Source organism: Mustela nivalis (genome assembly GCF_964662115.1).
Source record: "Mustela nivalis genome assembly, chromosome: 3".
Lineage (NCBI taxonomy): Eukaryota > Metazoa > Chordata > Mammalia > Carnivora > Mustelidae > Mustela > Mustela nivalis.
In genome coordinates, this window is record NC_139022.1 from 68571462 (window position 1) to 68585795 (window position 14334).

Genomic DNA, 14334 nt, shown 5'->3' on the forward strand with positions numbered 1-14334 from the left:
TAGCCCCATGTTGTTCTCCCTGCAGGTTACTGTTCACATGACCATCTTCTTATAAAGACATCACTTATATTGAATTAGGGGCCCACTATACTCCAGTATGACTTTATTTTAATTAATTACATCTGCAGTGACCCTATTTCCTACAAATAAGGCCACATTTTGAGGTACTGTGGGTTAGAGCTTCGATATGTATCTTTTTGGAGGGTGTACAATTCAACTCATAATGACATGACTCAAGCCTGAATTACCTATTTGCAGGACCACTACTGTAGCCTTTTACTTGTTTTGTTTTCTTCTTAATACTCCATCATTGTCTTATTTCAATATACCTTTCAAGGTCAGAAAAACTTTTTTTTTTTTTTAAAGATTTATTTCCAAGAAAGAGAGATGGCATGTACATACATGAGGGGAGGGGCAAAGGGACAGAACTTTCAAGCAGATTCCCCACTGAGCGCAGAGCTTGACACAGGGCCCCATCTCATGACCTGCGAAATCATGACCTGAGCCAAAACCAAGAGCTGGACGCTTAACTGACTGAGCCACCCAGGTACCTTTAGAAAACCTTTTCTAACATAGCATGAGTATGATGTACTAAGTTTTAAATTAGACGTTCAGTAGCCTTGGGTAAATAACTTAATTCCCTAAATCTCAGCTATTTCCTCTATTAAACAGAAGTAACAGTACTTACTTTATAGCACTGTCAAGAGGATTAACTAAGATCTTATCTAGTATACACAGTGCCTGGTAGTCAAGTGCTACCACAATAAATAGTGTGCCTGAATTTATGATGACCTTAATTATATAATTGCTACTCAAAAATGTTAACATCATGGACTTGTTTTATTTCTTTAAATTTCTCATGAAGATAAGCATTGCTTTGTCCCAAAGAGACACTCAATAATCACTTACCTTATGAATTTTTGAAGGCAAGCCCTTGAATAGGAAGCTTCTAGTCTTCAAAATAACACAACTCTAAGCAAGAGAAAAATGTGTGAGGAAATTAGGTCAAAGACAGAAATAAGAAAATAAGTATACAGGGCAAGGTTGAATTCATTAGGATTCTTCTTTATGAGTCATACCAACAATGTTTAGCTTACATAAGAAATATGTACAGTATTTCAAAGTTGGCTGTTGAAGGTAAAAAATCTGTTTTGTATTTTAAAGTAAGCAAAAAGTTCCTTTAAATAACAGCACGGCATTGAGGCATCTCAGCATTTTCTTATTTTTACCGCAACAACAATCTGCTTTCATGCATACTCCACACACAGCACCAACTCAACATTCTCGTCTCTGAAAAACCACACGGAAGGTTATGTAGTATTAGTCTCCTATATTTTATCTTCTAAGGTATGACAATCTGAAATCAAATTATTAAGTTTCAGAGCTAAAAGAAGACTCAGTGATCATTCAATACCATGTTATTGAAAAGAAAATACTACCTGGAGTAATTACATGATTGAGATCATGCTGCTATTTAGTGCCCAAACAGAGATCAGAAACCAGGACGCCTGTCAAGTGCTCATTCTTCTTTCCCATACATTCTTGCAGTCAAACTGAAGATAAGGAAGAGGAAGTCCATGGGTGATTCCTGGGAATGAGAACTCTGTATGGAAGCCCTCCTACTCTGACACAGTGGTTGTAGAGTGCCCATCTTGGCAGAGTCATCCTGCACAAGGAACATTAATACTGATTATAAAATAAATAAGGAATCTGTGTATATATTAAGCCTGACATTAAAGACTTACAACCAGCCAATTCAGGAAAAAAACTGGGAAAAGAATGATTGAAATCTTTCTTTCCTTCATACTCTGCATACAATGTTTCTCAGACTTCACCATGTATATAAATCACCTAGGGATTTGTTAACAAAAACTGTGATCGAGTGGATTCAGGACAGGGCCTGAGAGTCTGCATTTCTAAGAAGCTCCAAGATGATGCCGTTGTCTATGATCCATAGACTTATCTGGAATAGTAAACTCAGGAATGCTGGTAGATTATAATCTTTCTGGTGTCTGGGTAGTGTGAGTCTGGTCTGTAGGAACCACAATGATTCTAGTACCTGCTATCTCTAGCCCTGGTTTGGTCCTTAGCTCTATTCTACCTTAAGGCTCTATACAGTTCTTTGTTTTTTTCTACACAATTAGAAAAAACTTTCTATTGGGAGGTATCGTGACTCATATTTCTTTGACTTTACAGTGCCTACCAAATGTTAGCCACTTAGAAATGTTTACCATTGATTATAATGCTAAAGAAAAAGAACGTTTGGAGGAAAACATATTCTGAAAGAAGGAAGCCCTTTTTGAACACTTTTCTTGGCCATAATGGGAATCATCTTGTAAGCTAGCCGTGATATATGTGCTATGACATTAGAATCAATGTCATTTTGTAAAATATATGATTTTTCTTATCATATGCATTAATTTATGGTATAATACTATTTTACTTATTTTGAAAGAGAGATATCTAATAATTCCGTTTATAATTTCATTTCTACCTGAAACTGGAAATAGTAAATCATGACTGATTATATGCAAAAAGTGTTTTGCATGTGATAATTGTTACAGAAAAGGATCAATTGAAATTCAATCCATTTCAAATAATTAACAATATTTTAGAAATTTAAAGATAAGAAACAAATTTTTAAATAATCCATTCAATTATTAATGACTTAATATTCACTGATAATATCTACTAATTTTGGAATAAACAAGTTCTTTTTGGAAGGAGGCAAATTTTTTCAGTGAAATTCTTTAAGGCAGATAGAACACCTTGATATTTCTCAGATCCAGCTTGATCATAAAATAATACATACTTGAAAAAAATATTCTAGTAACCTATCAAGTTTCCGAAGTCTCTCTTGATTTTCTGGTATCTCAATATTCTCTTTGGGGTGCATAAAATATCTTTATACTTGGAAATTTTCTTTTGCAATTCGTAACTGGTCTCAGTCTTCAATATACCCAATGGTCATTGTTCTGGCTTGTCATTCCAATAATTCTTCCCTGTAACTTTCAGTTATGAAACTATATAATGTTGCTTAAATATCTAACATTCTTAACTCAAGAGTTTATTAATTTCAAGGAAATGTTTTCAGTTAAGGCTTTCTCTTTCCAATATAGTCAAGATATATTATATTGATGTACCATACAATGATTCAACAATTCTATACATTACTTAGTTCCTATCATGATAAGTGTATTCTTTTTCAAGGAAATTTATTAGTAGACGCAACTGGAGCTAGAGTGTGTTCAATGACACTATCAAAACCTCTTGTTTGTTTTCTCAACCTACCTTCCATATCCTAAGCTTCATCCAAAGGGTGGTTCCCTTGTAGTAGCACAGTGGGAGCCTGAGGCATCTGAAAGTTATTTATCGACTTCTACAAGAGGAGAACATGTGAAAGCTAAAACTCCATTCCTCTCAAAATCTACGAGAGAGGTCATTTTCATCTACTCAATAGTTGACTTGAGTCATAGGCTTATCTTGGTTCAATGATAGTTAAGAGGGAGATGCCAGGTATTAGTATAGTCTAATTAGAATTCCCTCTGGAAATGAAGATTTGTGTAGGTCCCTGGAGGGGGAAAAAAAAATTCAGAGGTTTGGAACAAAGACAACAATGTGGGATTATTCCAAGACACACTGATTTCATAACTCTACCTTTTTTTTTTTTTTAAATAAGATTCAGATTCATGTAGCAATACATTTGTCCCACCTTTTCTTTGCACTGTCTTCTGACAATCAGTTGAAAGTGGTCAATAAAAACCTAATGAAAAGCGATTAGGTGCCAAGAGTGGAGAGTAGGGACTAGTTTTACAAGTGATCATTCCATTAACACATATACTTGTTATAAGAATTTTGCTATCTTACCAATCTTCTGATACAGAAAAAGGAGACTTATATATCAAAACCCCCTACATTTCACATATGCTTCATGTTTGATATCTTAGTTCCAAAGGAAAATATACAAGCAACATTTACTGTGTACCAACAAAGAAGAATGAAGAAATTGACAAAGGTGTCCATCTACATTTGAGTTACGGAGAAAATGACAAAAAGGACAGCAATTTTTTCATACACAACAATGGAATGAATTACAGGTATTCCCTAGAACACTGTGGCATCTGACTGTCAACAAAGGATGCGAGGCCACTGGAAAAAAAAAAGAGCTCTGTCCTTGTAGTCTTTCTCTGGCACAGGAAAAACACACATAATGACATTGGGGGAAATTTATACTCAGTTTATATAGGAAGTATATACTCTCTCATTGGGGTGACTTTAACAATTTTCTTTAGTTCTGATGTGATATGCAGCACTTGTTAACCCATGTAAGAATGAGGCGTGTTCTAACAGATTTCTTTTGTATCTTGTGGTTGGAGAGCTGTGCTGAACTGACAGACAAAGATTGTGGAGAAGGATGGGCTTTTTTTTCATATACATTGACGACTGAATCTGTGAAAGAAGATGACCCTCTAAAATGATACGTGACTTTTCAAGAGTGACAGCCAGAAAGGTGAATGTCAGTGGTGGCAGGAACAAGGCAGGGACATCAGCCAGCAGCATCAATGCCTTTGTCCTTGATCATAAAGTAACATGCAATGGGTAAGGACCAAGGAATGCCGGCTCCTGACAACTAACTTTACATATAACTAAAAAGAGTGTAAGATAAAGGTCAAAATGTTATATCAAAAGAAAAGAATCTCTACAGACTGGTGACTAAGGCAACAAGTACTGAGGTTCAGAATAAAAGATGTCTGGAAATATTCCCCAAGCATGCCTAGCAACATGCTCTTCCTTCGTTTTGACTGCTGCGTTGTTTACTTTCTCCCTCAGCTTTCTGAGAGCAGCAGAGCCACGCAGTGTGTATGTATGGCCTTCGGGAAGGGAGACAGTGGTGGGGTCTGAGGGCATGGAACAACTATGAGTTAGTGAAAATGCTAACCTGGTCCCTTGGTCTCAGGAGAACTGTGAGAAACAAGTGAAGTGAACTCTTTCTTAGACTTCTGTGATGCTACAGGGCAGAATAAAAATCCTCCTCTGTTGTCTCCCACAAGATTAACTTTTCTCCCTCGAGTATTATCAAGAGAGATTCAGCACAAAATAGAAAAGCCAACAGCCTTATTCTTATCTGAGCATTTTTTTTTTTCTTAGTGGAATAACAATCTCCCCAGCGTAATTTTAAGGGAAAAAACACATATACGTATACATGTGTTGTGTGTGTGTACCTAGATAAAGAGAATGAAACTAAGGTACAGAAGGTTGGAGAAACTGAAGCAAATTAAGAGGGAAACTAAATAGAGCTAATTCTGTCTATTTGGGGGCAATTTCCATAGAATAAAGTAGAAAATGATTTGGGGAGCACCTCTCTTGTAAACTTCTCTAGAACCTGTTTTTCTACTAATTCTTTGGCACTCGGTAGCTTTCCTCAGAATCAGCAATGCATTCCTGCTCCTCTCTACCACTGCCATGCTATCTTTCTGAAAAAAGTTCACTCAATAACGCACCAACTTTAATATATAATAAAAAAAGCAGTTGAATTTGTTATAAGCATGCTGTTTGCCAGAGATTTTTACAAGTGTTTTTACATTATTAATCCATTTGATCTTCACAATGACATTTTGGAATAGGTAACTCCATTTTACAGATGAGAAAACCATGGCATAGATTAAAAAACATACTTGGGGCGCCTGGGTGGCTCAGTGAATTAAAGCCTCTGCCTTCGGCTCAGGTCACGATCCCAGAGCCCTGGGATCAAGCCCCGCATGGGGCTCTCCGCTCAGCGGGGAGCCTGCTTCCTCCTCTCTCTCTGCCTGCCTCTCTGCCTACTTGTGATTTCTGTCTGTCTATCAAATGAATAAATTAAAAAAATCTAAACAAAACAAAACATACTTAACAAAGGAAAAGAAAAAGAAAGAGAGCGACAAACCAAGAAACAGAATCTTAACTATAGAGAATGGACTGACAGTTACCAGAGGGGAGGCAGGTAGGGGGGTAGGGGGGTAGGGAGGAAAGGGGATAGGGGAGTAGGGGTGAGGGGGTGGTAGTGGGCCACAGGATGGTGAAACAAGTGATTGGGGTTAAGGAGTACGTTTGTCCTGATGAGCACCAGGTGATGTATGGAAGTGGTGAATCACTATACCATATACCTGAAATTAGTATTACAATGTATGTTAACTAACTGGAATTAGAATAAAAATTAAAAAAAAAAAAAAAAGAAAAAAGAAACAGGCTTAAATGGTATGGTTCTAAGTGGCAGAGCTAAGATTCCATCCCAGATGGACTGGCTTTAAAGCCTATCCTAGTAGCCCATAATTTATAACCCAAGTTGATTTGTGTATAGTATTTGCTAGTAAAATGATTCCTATTTTGAAGTGTTCTGGGCTGTTGTTTTTTTGTGTGTGTGTTTTTGTCCTATTTGCTTCTAAAAAAATAGAATTACACTTTAACCTATTTTTCATTTGGGGTTTCTGCATGATTCTCAGAAATAAGGCAACCTATTTCTTAATTTCTTCCAGGTTCTAGGAGATTGATAGCTGTAATTATTGCACAGATAATTACCAATTTCAATTTAAGAAGTTTTTGTACTGTCACAATTATTAGTTTATTAAATTTTTTACTTTAATGCACTGGAAAAATGCAAAACATCAATCTAAGTTGAGGAAAAGGAGAGATCCCTAGCGGCCTTATTCCAAATGTATGTTCTTGGGTACATCATGACAGCTGTAATTCTGCCATTTATAAATAATGGTATAAAAGGAGCTAAAATATTTAAAGAAGCTTCCAGAACTAAAATTTGAAGAATTTGTACATTATTTGGTTTGTACATAACTGAACTTTCCCCCAATTTTTTGGTAGCAAGAACTTCTTATTTAGGACATTTAAAACCAAACTGTACAACATATAGCAGAAAAATTTTCTGCCTAACCTTTATTCTAACCTCTATTAAGTTGTTTTGAAACATGTCCTCATTTCTAAGGCTACTATATAATATTCGTTTCTGTCTTTGGAAAGTGAACCACTTCTCTGAGAAATCCTGATTTCTTGATACTCTGCTAAATATTTTTAAAAGCAAATTATTATTTGAAGGAAAATAAATAACAACTTTTTCCAGCAGGCCAAAGAAGCCACAATCACGCTAGAGTTTATGATGACATAAACTTTTCCTAGACACTAAAGCAAGACATTGCTCCTAGCACTCTACCATCTGCTGCAGATATTTTAAAATTCTAAAGCACTAACAATGATGCAATTTGCTACATTTTGAGCTGCATTTTACAACTCTCTCTTTGCTGAATTACTATTGATGACATTAAAACCCTTTACAAATCAAGACAACACATTTGCTTGCTAGTGCCACCAAAGAGCTGTCAGCTACTCTCTTTCTAGGAGTCTACCTGCCACCTCCTTTGGGGTCAGCAATGTGTAAACCCTCTCAGAGAATGAGGAGACCCATCATTTTCTATGTTACTTCTTGCTCATAGATGAAAATGCCCAAGGAGAGGACAATATTAACTTAAAGAAGGAGTAACTAGGAAGCAAAGTGAGCAATTTATTGTTATAGAGGAATATTCTTCAGATTTCTGGAAACAAGACTAAAAGTGACTAATAAGTTATAAAACATAGGAGGGTCGAGGAGTCTCCTATGTGCTCATGTACTTTTCATGAGTACAGATGTAAAACATAGAGAATTAGAGAAATTAAGTTGCCTGCAGGAAAAGAATAAAAATGGCAAGAGTTAAGATTTAAATGTTTGATAAGGACTTAAAAGTTTTCTTTTTCTCCTGAAAGTTGAGCAGGCGGGATATCTTCGTAGATATGTAGGTTTTAAAAACTCCCATTTCGAATTATTTTCAGCCAGGCATAGCATGTTACCTGGCTCTCTGCAAAAAGTTCCCTTAGAGAGAAAGGAAGAATACATGTCTCCAACAATAACGAAAGAAGGTTCAGCTCAGCTCCACACCTGATGGACTGTGGTTATCAGTTTCAAACTTCAGAGATTATTAGCAGCTGTTACTTTCTAAAAGTACCTAAGATATTCAAACATTTGTCCTGGAATAATGACACCTGTCAGAAAAAGTAACAGGATGAAATATGTCTTCATTCATTTTAAAGACATAGTTTATAAGAGAGTCCCACCTAACTGAAAAAAAAAATCATTGCTGGAATTGGTAATGTTTTCTTTCCCTTCATATTAGACTCTTTTTAAAAGATCTTAAATTCAAATTCCTCATATTTTTATTAGGTTTCATTGCTGAAATAATTTTAACTATTGTTATACCTATTCTAAAACCTGTATCTACAAAAGGCCTGGAACAGTAGATATAAGCGTATTTATTAGAAAATATACTTGAGGGGCACCTAGGTAGCTCAGTGGGTTATGCCTCTGCCTTCGGCTCAGGTCGTGGTCTCAGTGTCCTGGGATCGAGCCCCACATCAGGCCCTCTGCTTGGTGGGGAGCCTGCTTCCTCCTCTCTGCCTGCCTCTCCCCTTTTTGTGATCTTTCTCTCTCTCTGTCAAATAAAATAAATAAAATCTTAAAAAAAAAGAAATAAAATATACTTGAATTTTGATAGTAATGATAATTTCTGAATACTCATCAAATTCCCCTTTCATTTTTTTTGTACACAAAACATTATTTCAGAGAAAACACAGAAGATGTTAAGAAATTTTTTTTAAGTTTCAGGGTGTGAAAAAATAAAGTTTACATCCTCAAACATCCTTATTTCCAAGGTTCTGCTGCATCAAGTGAGGGGAAACATAGGTGACTTAACAAGCAGAGTGAATGCTGAGTCACCACGCTTAGAAGTTGCAAACTGTTATCTTATTTTTATTACTGAACACTTAATGAAAGAGTGGTGAGGTTGCACGCAGGTGGCCAGGCAAGTTGCGAATGAATCACTTAGAGAAAAGGCACAGAGTTTGCCACAGGAACAGGATAAGGGGAAAAGATCAGCTATCCCATGATCCCCATACCAGTCCTCACCTGTACGCTTTCCTTTCCCCAGAGACCTCGCCCCCACATACAAACAGTAGGAATGATAATAGCAAGAATATACACAGTGCACGTAATAAACAGTAGTTCCCAGGAGGGATACTTTACATGTATTATTTCTAAACACGTAACTACTCCTACAAAGGAGTAGTATCACTTTTGCTCATAAATGAGAAAGGGGAAGCTCAAACAAGCAGAGAGGTTTATGATCCTAAAACTGAAAAGTACTGACCTCAGGAGTGCCTGATATCAAAGCCCATACTCTAGTCAACACACGTTGCTGCTCCGTCTGTGGTTGTTTCAAAGCTATTTCTGGGAAGAATGGACTAATACAAGGGGATCTAAAGATTTAAATTGGAGTCTTTATTTATTTATTTAGTTAGTTAGTTATTTCTCTACCCAGAAAAGGAAGTGGGAAACAACTATAACAGGCATATGAAATGTAAATTTAACACAAGCAGATTCACTAAATTAGATATTTTGATATTTCATAAATCCCACAGCACTGATTTTAGTATTTTTTTTAAATTTTATTTATTTATTTGACAGACAGAGATCACAAGCAGGCAGAGGCAGGCAGAGTAAGAGAGAGAAGGAAGCCGGCTCCTTGCCGAGCAGAGAGCCCAATGTGGGGCTTGATCCCAGGACCCTGGGGACATAACCTGAGCCAAAGGCAGAGGCTTTAAGCCACTGAGCCCCCCAGCCCCCTCCCCAACTCCACCGCAGCACTCATTTTAAATGTATCACCTAAGATACTGGAAGGTCTTAATGAATCAAATGAATCTCCGCCCTTTTACTTCCTTACTTTATAAATGATAAATCAGGCAGAAAATGAACTTATTCTAGTTTTGACCAGGATTTGGGTTAGACCCAAACCATAGAGCCCTGAGAGAAAGAACAAAATTCAGATGAAGAGAATGAAACAAAACAGGCCTTTTCATCCTCCATAGAACCTGTAATTCTACTTCACTACCCCCAACCTGGCCCTGACCAAGTAGGAGAAGCGAGTCTCCGGCCCCTGAGACTCTTCTCCCCTAGTCCTGATGCCCAAAGGAAATGCTTCTGGCTTCGCAGAACATGTAATGTGCAATGCATTAGTAATAAATACTATGCAATCACTGCTGGTTCAAAATGTGGTCCTGAACATTTTCATCACTACACAATTGTAATTTTAAATGATTCTAAAAGTTTAACTGAGCTATGATTTCTAGCTTATAATCAAAGGCGGCCAAATTTGGACTTCAAGAAATATTTCAATGACTTGGAAATTCACAAACTCCCTAGAAACATTACTATTGAGTGACAATCTGAGGGAGAATCCTTTAATTTCATAGAATAAAGGGCCCATAATTATGAACAGAAAGAACCCCCTCGAAGCAATATATGCTGAAAAGGGGGCAGCTTGTTCTGAGAATAAGTGCTTTCCAGGAAAAGGACATTTGAAGTTGAACAATCCTTTATCTTTCATTCTGTTTTATTTTATCCTTGTTTTTCTTTGTAATTACACTATAAACAACTCATTGCAGAAATCTGTTAATATGGGGCAGATGGTAAGAGGATCGTACAGTGCTTTATTCCTCAGCATCTTGGTCACTTACCTCATTAAAATGGGTCCCAGTGTTACCTTTAAGAAGAGGTATTTATTTTCTGATAACTTTTCTATTGTTCACATGAAAAAAAAAGTATCATTCCTCAGAACCAAACACCAGAAACCCAACACCGGGGTTCTCTTTCTGACTTCCCTTGAAATTGTATTTGACTACATAAAACATATTTACTTTTTAAGTTTTTAAGAATGTTTAAAAAAAAGACAGTTATCTTTTTTAGAAAATTGCATAAAGCTTAATAAATTAGCATTTACAAAATAATTTCAACATCTTGAGGTTTCATGTAGCTTCTCAATATTAATATATCACTTCATTATCTACTTCTTCGACTTTTGGTTTTATTTAAAACTAATGTTCTTCCCCAAAAATACTAGTAAAAAGCTATCAGAGTAAGCTGAGTAGCAGATTTCAGCATTATCAGTAAGGCAGTTTTTGTATGCCTTGCCAATATCTTTGTAGGTCTCCCTGTTAATCATTTTACTTTATTATTTATTCCATATATATTTCCATGAAGAGTTCTTAACTTGATGAAAATCTGATTTCTTGATCCACAATCAAATCTTACTATGGCCAGCTGCTATGTCTTCATAACTGTGAAAATATTATATCTCTTTGCAAGTTGGCTCTAATACAAGGAAGGTTACTAAACTAACCCAATTAAATTGAGCATATCTGCACGTTTAGATGATTATTGCTGTTGTCTGGGAGGGCTGGGATCCAAAGTGATGGATTGCTGGCTACCCTAGTGAATTCTAAAGGGGGAAAATAGCCCATTCTGGATTAGCTTGAATTGGCTTACATAAAGGTTTTATGATGCAAATTGGAGATATTGGACTTAGTAACAACCTACACTATCTGTTATATTCTCCTGTCTCATAGTCACGGGAAGCTTTCTGGAGTATGACGCTCCATCCTCATTAATAAGCTCGGTGTTGTACATCTTTGTCTGATATGAAGCTGCCACACCTTGTCACCAATTATAGACTCTGAAAAGACCCATCTCATTATAGTACTTAAATTGCTTGTTCCTGAAGGGGATGCTTGGTGTGTCTCTTCTGCCTCTTGCCAACAGGAAAATCACCCTTGAAGTGAATAGATGTCAGTCAAAAGCTACAAAAGAAAGGCAAAAAGAATTATTAAAAAAAAAAAAACTGGCTAGAATATTTATCAGCTTATTGCACATGAAAAAAATATAGATCAGACAAATAAAATGCAAGGGTAAAAGAAACACTTTTAAACATTTTTAATCACATGAAACATATTTGTCCATGAATTTGGGACCAAGAAAATATTTTGAATGTGAATCACACATGTGGACCAATGACCATTCTGTCATTGTCACACTAAGGGAAGGATGCAATGTTGGAAAACACTTTTTCTGTTTCTCACTGCATCACTATGTGACAGTAAACTGAGCCTCATTTAAGAGAATTCTTATTGTTGGATGACATCACTCTGTATTGCAAACCTGGTGCATGGGGGGTTTTAGATAAATTGTGATTGATCAGTAAATTGAGATATCAATTAATATAAATTTCTAGGTCAGCTGGGCAAGAGTGGGCATAGCAGAAAACTCTTCTGCTAAAGGAAAGCTACCATATTAGTCTTGAGTATATGAAAAACACATCTGAAATGCATTCAAAGGACATCCATCCCCAGGTACAATAAAAATCGATTCCATTTCAAAAGAAAAAAATATCTTCACAAATCCCTCTTATTAACAATCAACCTCATTATAATCATGTATAGGGAAAATGTTTATACTTTTATTTTTGGTATGTACAAGTTTATTCACAAATTAAGCCAATAAAGACTATTTTAATGGTGGGGACTCTCCAAAAGCAATCTGGTTCAGATATCTGTCCCACACTATCCCCAGAACTGAGTCAGCCAAGGGCAAAATGAAAAGGCCCACAAAAATCCTCAGAAGCTAGCTCAGCCCTGGAACACAAATATACCCTACTCTTTTACAATATGTATCAAAAGTGTTTGTAGGTCTTATGGTGTCATTCAAAATATAAACCTCATTAGGAAAGAAAATGTTCAATGTTAACACCATCAGTCTTCCCTTTTACAAGGGAATAAATCACGCCCATTCATTTAAGAAGTCCCCTTAGTCTAGTTAACTACACACTCAAATATAATAAGAACATGTTTTCATACAGTATCTGTGTGTATGTACCCATACACAAGCTTTCAGAAGAAATAGAGAAAAAAATATCACATCAAACAGAGAATGTATATGATGAAAAAAAAAAAACAACTTTGTCCAACATAGCTGCACCAGATATGATACATCTTTCTAGTTCCAGGTGTGGTATTACTGCCATCATTCCTTCCCGACAGTTTGCAGAATCTCATAATACATGATCTGAATCTGCGAGAGAAAACTCCACTGTTCATTCCTAGACAAAAGGGTAATAGGATTCTGGCATACTTAATGAATTCAAAAGAGCCTTCCTTTTATTGGTGTTTAGGAGCATTTGGCCTTTTTCAGCACATCTGAGAACTGAGAATATTATTACTATTATCTCTATCTTTTTATTTTTCCTTTACAAAGTTTATTGTGAACTGTAAAGAATCAAACATCTCTAAGTTCTTATTACTAACCCAGCTCTTCAAAGAGAAGTTATGATACACATTTTGATATTTTGAATATTCTTTTTCTACTGTGCTATTTGGGTATTTTTAAATTAAAGTAAATTATTGAAGTATAAATCCACAACACATTTTGGATTGAAGTTGAAGTCACATTTCCCCAGGTATCAAAAAAGCATAAAAGTACAAGTGGTAAACATGATAAAGGCAAAAAGTTAAGCACACTTTACCTTTATTTACTGCAAAATATATAAGCTCTTTCTTTGAAAAAGTTTACCTTCTCTATCAGATTCCGATGATGGGGTGATTTTTTAAGTAAGGGTACAAGGAAAGGATTTCTTCTTGAACACATCTTTTTATCTGTGATGTTGGTAGCAATATACTGCTAAGTGAGGACCATTTGAGTCACATTACCATTCTCTATGTAAATCAGTTTTGAGACCATAAGCAAAAAAAAAAAAAAAAGTTGTAGTCCCTGTCTGAAAAAAAATGCTAACTCAAAAATGAAAACAAGAAATGGCACTAGACACAATTTTTCTTTAAAAGAAGGAAAACTGAGTAATAGGAGTAACTGAGCTGACTTCACTGCACATGACTTAGGTGTCTACACACATTATACTTGAGTTTGTAAAAGAAATAACCAGTGATAATATTTTTCTCATCCTATGTGGCTCTTGATAAACTCTGATTTAATGGTTCCACTTAGCTCCATTCTCCCCCTTAGGTTCCCAGTTTGTCCTTGGTCCTCCCTTAAGAGAAGACACACTATTCCAGTCACTGTTTCACTTGTCCCCCAACTCCACTACGTGCTGCCTTCTGTCACTAGCACTTTTCAGAAATGTATATGGAGAATTCAACTTCTTCATTATAAAGATTCAGCTACTCATGTTTGCAAATCTTAGCAATGAAATGGGCCAGTATTAAATACCTAACACCTAAAATGTCCAGAATCTAATGTCATTCAGGTTGGTTTCATTTTCTTCTTAGGTCTTGAAACTGGAATTACCTTATTTTCAAAATTTAGGAACAAATTTTTAAATACTTTGGTAGAGTTCAGTAATTTTATAAAAGATAGCTCATTTTTATATGAATAATTGTTAGAGGTGTGATGTTTGGCTGTGCAGTTTGGCATTAAACTAC